General features: G+C 32.3%; 1 protein-coding gene across 2 annotated transcripts in view; it reads right to left on the reverse strand.

The window, feature by feature from the left end:
* Positions 1 to 7,426, reverse strand: part of LOC106477662 (neutral and basic amino acid transport protein rBAT-like) — a 43,700-nt gene extending 36,274 nt beyond the window's left edge. Inside the window, exon 1 of one of the 2 annotated variants that reach the window (XM_022381497.1) lies at positions 7,364 to 7,426. The gene's annotated coding sequence lies outside the window, so the exon portion shown is untranslated. Of the gene's footprint in view, positions 1 to 7,101; positions 7,135 to 7,363 lie in introns of those variants that run through there. The other variant, XM_022381498.1, reaches the window with a different exon arrangement.
* Positions 7,427 to 7,858: the final 432 nt, after the last annotated feature.

Consider the following 7,858-nt stretch of genomic DNA (forward strand, 5'->3'; position numbering starts at 1 on the left):
GAAGAAAGAACACTTTCTGTTGGTGGCTGGTCAATTTAAGGACAATAATGAAGTGAAGAAAGAACACTTTCTTTTAGTGGCTGGGCAATTTAAGGACAATAATGAAGTGAAGAAAGAACACTTTCGTTGGTTAATCAAAATTGTTATTTCTCCTTAAGTTTTATATACTTCATTTATATTTTTAAACGTTAATGTTATTAATTCTCAAGTCACTTTATTGCTAATTATAGAAGTTAAAATGTAAGGTGTAATTTTTATTTTTCCTTATGCAATGCAATTGTTTACTGGATTTAAATCCAAGGAAAAGGCGTTATTGTAGGCTATGATTATAATCTAAAAGTTTAAAAAAAACAGTATTGTTGTTTGATCAGTAGGAAGTTTAACGTAACATGATGGTTGAAGCCTTAACCGTTTCCTGGTCAATTAGAAGAACCACTGATATACTCGTATATTGATGCTTCTATTCCCAGAGTTGAAATACTTAGGCGAACTGCATGAAATTTAGAACAAACTTACTAAATAGTATCTAGTTTTAGCTTGATAAATAATGTATTTTAATATTGTGCCGTATAATTTCCAAAATTTTGTTATTACACACGTTTGTTAAACACATTTACATACTTTCTTTTCGTTTTAGAATTCCAATTTTCTTATTGTTGAATAAAAGGTTGTATTTCATCTTTATTGATGTTCATTAACATGTTTCCTTTCAAACTTTATTTGGCCGAATACATTAGTGACTTAACACCTAACTTTTCTAAATAATGTTAGGTCAAGATAAGAGAAACTATTTTTCTAACAATATTCTTCGTAGAAATTAATTTATGTATATTAAATATACTTTGTTTTCAATAAATGAAAAGTTATTTATGTGCATTGTTTGAATACAACAAATTTACAATCATATTCAATAAACATCACTTGAATATCTTGTTGTCGCTACTGTATTCCTTAAAACTAATAAAGATTATCTGATGTTTTGTCATAATTTGAAACAAGTATAATTTAACACGAAATATTTTCACGTCTAAAGAAACTACCAAGTAATTCCCAGATCTATGGATTGTTCATAGGTTTTCTAAACTTCCCACTGCATTTCATTGTTCTTCTCCCAGCATTTAGAACCTGTCATTTTCCTACGAAATCATAAGTCACTTCTCACACCACTTTATTTACTCTAAACGGATTTAAACAGTTTATATTCTGCTCTAAAAAACGTTATTTAAACGTTGCATGTAGTTATTTTAAAAGTTGAGTTTCATTAGTTGTTGCTCAGTCACAAAAGGGTGTGAGCCGAGAGGCTGCACTAATAAACATTCAAAGAAAAAGCAGGAAAATCACACGAGAAACAAAGCATTCAGAATTATATTTTAAAGTTTCATAGTAAAAATAAATCTATGCTTTAGGTTGAACAGAAAAAGAATCGATAAGTGCATTGTTTACAGACGAGACTTCCCGGAGCTGAGCAGATATAAAATATTGTTGAGTAAACAGTTGTTGTAATACAGTTGGAATTATTATTTTCACTTCAACAATTGTTATTGTGTGTACATTTTACATCAGTTGACGAAGTATGATTATAATTATATTAATCATAAGACATTAGTATTAGGCCTATTATATTTTCAAACACTACATTCTTTATCTAGTCCCTAAGAATTAGAAGGGTATAATAATAGTATTCCAACTACACCATATTTGTCACATCCATTGCCGACAACGCGTTTCGCTCCATTCAGAGCTCTTCAAGACGGCGGGGATTCAATAAATACAGTATTGGTCGAAACACTGTTTGTGTAAGCCATTTGTTACAACAACAAATGCTATAGAATGTACACCCTTTTACAAACTGGCGAAGCGTAATTATAATTGCTGTAAAACATTAGTATCAGGCCTATTATGTAGTGTTTAAAATTATAATAGGTCTAATACTAATGTCGTATGACAAATATAATTGTTTTTAAGTATTTTATTCTAAATTTGATATGTAGGTGTGCGCTCGACACCTGGAACTTTATAATTACTTACTGTTCACAACAATCCATCATCTTGCCTCATCTTCGGAGGTAGTTTCCTATCTTTCATTACCAAATCAGGATGAACAGTAGTAGCCGCAGAACCAGTGTCAATCGACATGTTGCAAGACATCTCACCAAGCCATTCATTGACTCATGGGCTGTTTTTTAAACTAATGAACTCCCTGTAAATTGGAGCATATGAAGAATAGATAGCTAAACTTCACCTCTTAAGTCCAGCTAATTTTTGTTTTATAGTGTTGGGTTAGCTCTATGCTACCTCTACAACCAAGATGGGCTAAGGGACTCATCTTCAGTACATTGTCACTTTGGTTTATTGTATTCTGTAGGTTTATCACAACCGCAGCTATAATGTCTGTGTTTTCTACATTACAGCAGTTTTCGTTACTTTTGAACCTTTAGGAGTAACGTTTATTTCATAAAAAAACTTTGTGTGGAACTCCTTTCAATATTTTGTCTTAAGTTGAAATTGAAACACCTACTGTTCAATGGTTTATTCCTCCCATTCTGAGTTTTCTAATTCACCATTTGAGCTTTCTAGACCTCCATCATATGGAACTGATGTTACTAAACTATTTGATCTGAAAATCCCATAAAGCAATGATAGCGACTTTTGTTTTTATCTTCAATTTTTACTAATTCAAATTTTATTACCAATTGGTCAGTTTACTTTAAAGATGTGCATCTACTTTACTTTAGTCATATCGCATACTGTCATCCACTATGGCGTTTATGAATTAGTCGTGTGCCAAGGAATCCATAATTTCATGTTGACCACCTGGGGAACACAGATGGACAAGTTTTTTTTTGTTTTTACTTCTTTAGAAATTTTTGCTAAGATTTCGTCTTTCCTCTGCTTCTAAACTTTACTTTAGAAACTTCTCTTTGTTGTGGTACTCTAGCTGCATTTGATAAAGTGGCCATAAATGTCTGGCAGTTATTACACTCTCAGTTGGAAGGCTGCTTAATGTTGTTAAAACTGGTACTTTTAAATTTGCAGCTAGATGAATAGCTTAATATTGACTGCTCCATCCATTCACTTTGTACATTATTGAAACTATGCCTCCTATAGTGCATTTTCATTATAATCTGTTCGTTTCGCAATTGGGCTGGCCTGCTAAGTTGTAACAAGATATGGTAGAGGTATAGTTGGAGTAATATGAGAACATCCTTATGTCATATGGGACACACCAGTAGTGGTAACACTGTATAGTTAATGGAGTATAAAATTGGAATATTTGCTCAGATATTAACAGAGGCGAGTTTGATCTTTAACTTTGTCAGTTTAGTTTCTAGATGTTTTATCTTGGTATTGATGGTCTTTTGTGCTTTATGCGTTTTGTTGTTATAATCGTTCTGATCTTCACTGATGTCCTTATGTTCTTTTTTATTTTATTTATGTCGTTTTTTACTTCATTGATTTCCTTTTGTATATTCCTATGAAATTCTCAATCTCGTCTTTGATCAAATTAATTTTTGATCGCAATAGCTGTGTAAGTCTTGCCGTTCAGTATCTCAGCGCTAAAAACCAAGTTTCGATATCCGTAGTGAACAGAGAACAGATAGATTATTGTATAGCTTTGTGATTAATAACAAACAAACTACAAGATTTATGTTGCGTTCTTGAACTTTTTCTCTTAATTTCCAGTTTCTTTTTCTAATTTTGTCCCTTTCTTTTTGATGTTCTTTTAAATTCCTTCTCATTTTATTCTAATTTTTATTCTTTTTCTGATTCATCTTCTTTCCACTGTTTTATCATTTCCATTACATCTTCAATATCGTTTCAAACATATGTCGTGGCCAAACTGAATTTTTGTTTCGATTTTATATTTACCAATGTAATCCTATTTCTGACCCCAATGTTCTAATGGTATATATTTTTGGCCGGTTCTTTTAGAATAATGCAAAGTCCAATATACTTAACGATAACCAAAACGTTTTATTTTTCAACTTCAAATTCCTTAGCTAGGGTAATTTGCTAATTTCGTATTTCTATTTCTTCGTCAAAACGCATTCAGTATTTTGCAGCACTAAATTAATTAACGAACTAATTGGTTGACTGCATTCACTGATTAAACAATATGTTACTGATACACTGACAGACTCACTTGGTCTGTCCAGTCTAACACGCTTTTTATATATTCCTTAAATTTGGTGAAAGTTCCAAACAATACTCAGCAGGTTACATTAAATTTCCTTTCAGTAAAACAATAATACACGTTTCTAGAAACGTCTAGATTAAAAACATATCCTACAACAGTGCAGAAAACCTCTGGTCTATCTCTCTTACTATGTTGTACTGTTTTACTTACAGTTTTATAAGCGTTGATGTGGGTTCAAAGTGTATTTCAGTGTTCTTATTTGCATTAAAGTTATGGTTTTGTATATAGTCATTTACCTGCTATTTCACATATATTAGAAGGCCAACATCGTATAAGATTATAATTCATCTTTTAAAAATATAGCAGTTTGAATTGGAATTATATCACTAACATCAAGGTCGGACAAATATTTTAAGAAGTTGTAAAAAAAAAAGTTGATAATTATAGTAGTAGTAGAGTATTACAAATATGTAGTTAGAACAACAAAATTTTAGTAATTGAGAATTCTGCATTTTATACTTCAGTATTTTTATCTTGTAAATATTTTGAACAATTAAATACACGGAATAAAGCAGCCATTTAACCTCTTAAAGCTCCACCTATAGGGCTAATCAACTAAATAACTTACACAAAGTGACTAACTTATTTGTTCTATATTTTCTTCTATGCTGCTGTTGCCCATGTGACTTTTTTTTGTAGTATAGTTGAGACATACATTTCTTTTCATTACATGTATTAACACAAACTTTATAATTAATTTCTAACATCCAGATAATCACACAACGTCAAAATTCACAGGCCAGCCTCATTATATTCGCATAAAATATATATATATATACCTTTAACAAGAACGTCTAACGTATATTATAGTATAGTATATACTGTACACGAGCCTTCCGAAGATGTATCAAACGCAGTATATTATCATTATGAAAAAATAAGGAGAGTCATGTTAATTTAAACTCATAGTACATTCATAATTTACATTATACTTATTACAATACCTTATACTCATAACCTTTGATGTGTACAGAAGCTTTTTATAACTTCATAAAATCTTAAACTTGAAACGACAATATTACCGAGTTAAGCATTCGTTCAGGGATGTTTTAGACGACATATTTTGACAGAGATAAAAAGTAAACATTAGTACTCTTTATCACATGACAGATAGTAGATTCGAGTCTCTTTTTTTTTCAATATTCTTTTTACTTTGGTGAAAGACAAAAAAATGCGATGGGTAAGTTTACACAAAATAAATTCAAAAAATTAAATTATCTCGTCTGCTCAAATATACAAAACACACACACACACACAAACACCATGAAACAATATCCTAAAACTCCTACAAACATATATAGTTATTGTTTTTAACAAATCGGGAAAAAAACTTATCACTGACAATCCAGGAGATTGAGTAGGTAATATTAAAATAATCTTGAATATGCGATTCAGCAAGTCATGTACAACTACAGCCAATATAAACTAACGGTGGAATGACATATATCGTAACTACGTTTTGATATCACTTAATATGTCTTAGGTAGTATGAAGCCGCCGAAAATTGATTGCTGTTGGAAAGAGTATGTAACAGTTCTTGCCAAAAGCAAAATATTCATATATTCAAATCATAAAGATGTTTCCGGATCGGGAATTTGAAATTTTCAAGACAGAAATACTCCTTGTTCTCAACAACATTCGAAAACAAGGGAATGTGGATCAACTTATGGACCCGACCTCCCAGAAAGGGACTTGTAACAAGTCATATCTTAACGGTGGTAAACAAAGGGCAGCGTCTTATAACAGGTAGGAATCCACAAACACAAAGATCAGTGGCAAAAGTCGTCCATGTGTCCCAGGCAAAGGTATGCAGCATAATCAAGAAGGATCTCTGTCTGGAAAAGTGACACAAGTAACGCATATACAAGCTGCTTCCATGACATACCAATTCATACCTTCAGCAGCTGGAGAACGAAGCTATTCCTTACGAAATCATGCTGTTCAAGTTGCCGGACACAGAACCTATGTGTTTCTACGTAATCGGACAGTTGAAGCGGGCGCTGGAAAACCGTTGTACACGTACACTAAATATATGAAATATAGAAAGCCTTTAAAAGGAGAGGTGTTTTTGGACCTAACAGTCTCATGATAGAGTTTTTGCAATGGAAAGTACCATGCGATTCTTTTCTATTACAAAACATTTGCATAGTCGTTTTCTTATAGGAAGTAAAAACAATGTAATCTAGTGGTGCTCAATACTGCTGGCTTGTACAGCTAGCCAGCTGTAAACTGAAGCCTTGCTGACGCTGTAGAAGTACTACTTAACACGTTGTATTCAGCGTGTGCATCTCAAGAAATATATGTTGTTTTTCATCTGGTCTTTCAAACACTCAAAAGAAATGAAAAGAAAATAGCACGAAAGCCTAAAATATAAATAATCTTACGAAACGCAGTTGACTGAGGTTTCTTACCAAATAAATGAAAAAAAGCTATATATGGATCATATACTATGATAATCATTACTGCAACTATATCTGTCTCAAATCAGACGTTGTTTTGATTACACTGACTAGCTGTTGAGTTTGTTGTTATTAAGAGGTTATAGAACAGCACTTTGCTTTTGTCTTTGTCTGACACAGAATTGCATGTATAACCGAAGTCATTCAATAATCAACACTACATGAATTAACTATAGTATTACAGTCTACACGGAAAACTGCCAAATATTACAATAATAACTATTACAGATATTTCATACGACGAAACAAAACACACAATGTTTAGCACGGAAGGTAATTTCAATAGAAGTGTTTTAAAATATCCATAATAAACAGGAATTGTTAGCATTAAATCGATGACAAGACAAAAATTTTGGTTATTAGTGTTCTAAGTGTTCATTACTGACTGCCTTAATGAATGCCATATTTGTTAATATCTGAAACAGAAAGATTTCAACGTATTACTTATCGATTCCTGCGTTTGACACTCCCTGTAGTTGCTGTACGATATCAGGTAAATTGTAAAAAAATTCGCGATTTCTTCAGCTCTTCAGTAGCAATACTAGTCTTGATTGATTGGAGTGTTTTGTTTTACATAATTAATAGCACTTGATTTAACAAGTAAATCCAAGAACTTCCTATATTAACCTAAATATATTGTGTTTTCAGATTCTAACCGTTTGTAAAGGCTAGTAAACAAGTTAAACGCCCTGGCTTAACAACTCACCATGCGGTAGCAACATCACTGATTACAGTGTATACTGTGTTTGGCTGAATACTTCATCTGGCACCCTTCCAACGAACGTTTCGTCTGTTCGCCTCGCGAGACCTGTAATATTGATCGCGCACGCGCTGCTTTCAGGCACCAGACAGGCTCTTTCGCCCAATAAAGTTGAAGGGAATAATAATACGCGGGAACTCTTCCGGTATATCCTACAGATGCAATAAATTTTTAGCTCTTGAGTACTATTGATGCCTTATAAAGCGAATATACTTTTAACTATGTATTTTTTTCGAACATGCTGCGTCATTGGTCAATTATTCGCCAAAAATCAGAAATTAGGTAAACGCACAAAATTTCTTTATGTATACCTACGTAGAAGGAAATGTAAGAAATAAAAGACAAACGTAAATATTTTTATATTTCTTTACAGTGTTTTACATGAATCATTTGCCTCCTGACGATTTGGGTTAAGATACAAAAAATAAGAATAAATTTTGG

The sequence above is a fragment of the Limulus polyphemus genome, unplaced genomic scaffold (assembly GCF_000517525.1).
Source record: "Limulus polyphemus unplaced genomic scaffold, Limulus_polyphemus-2.1.2 Scaffold168, whole genome shotgun sequence".
Classification (NCBI taxonomy): Eukaryota; Metazoa; Arthropoda; class Merostomata; order Xiphosura; family Limulidae; genus Limulus; species Limulus polyphemus.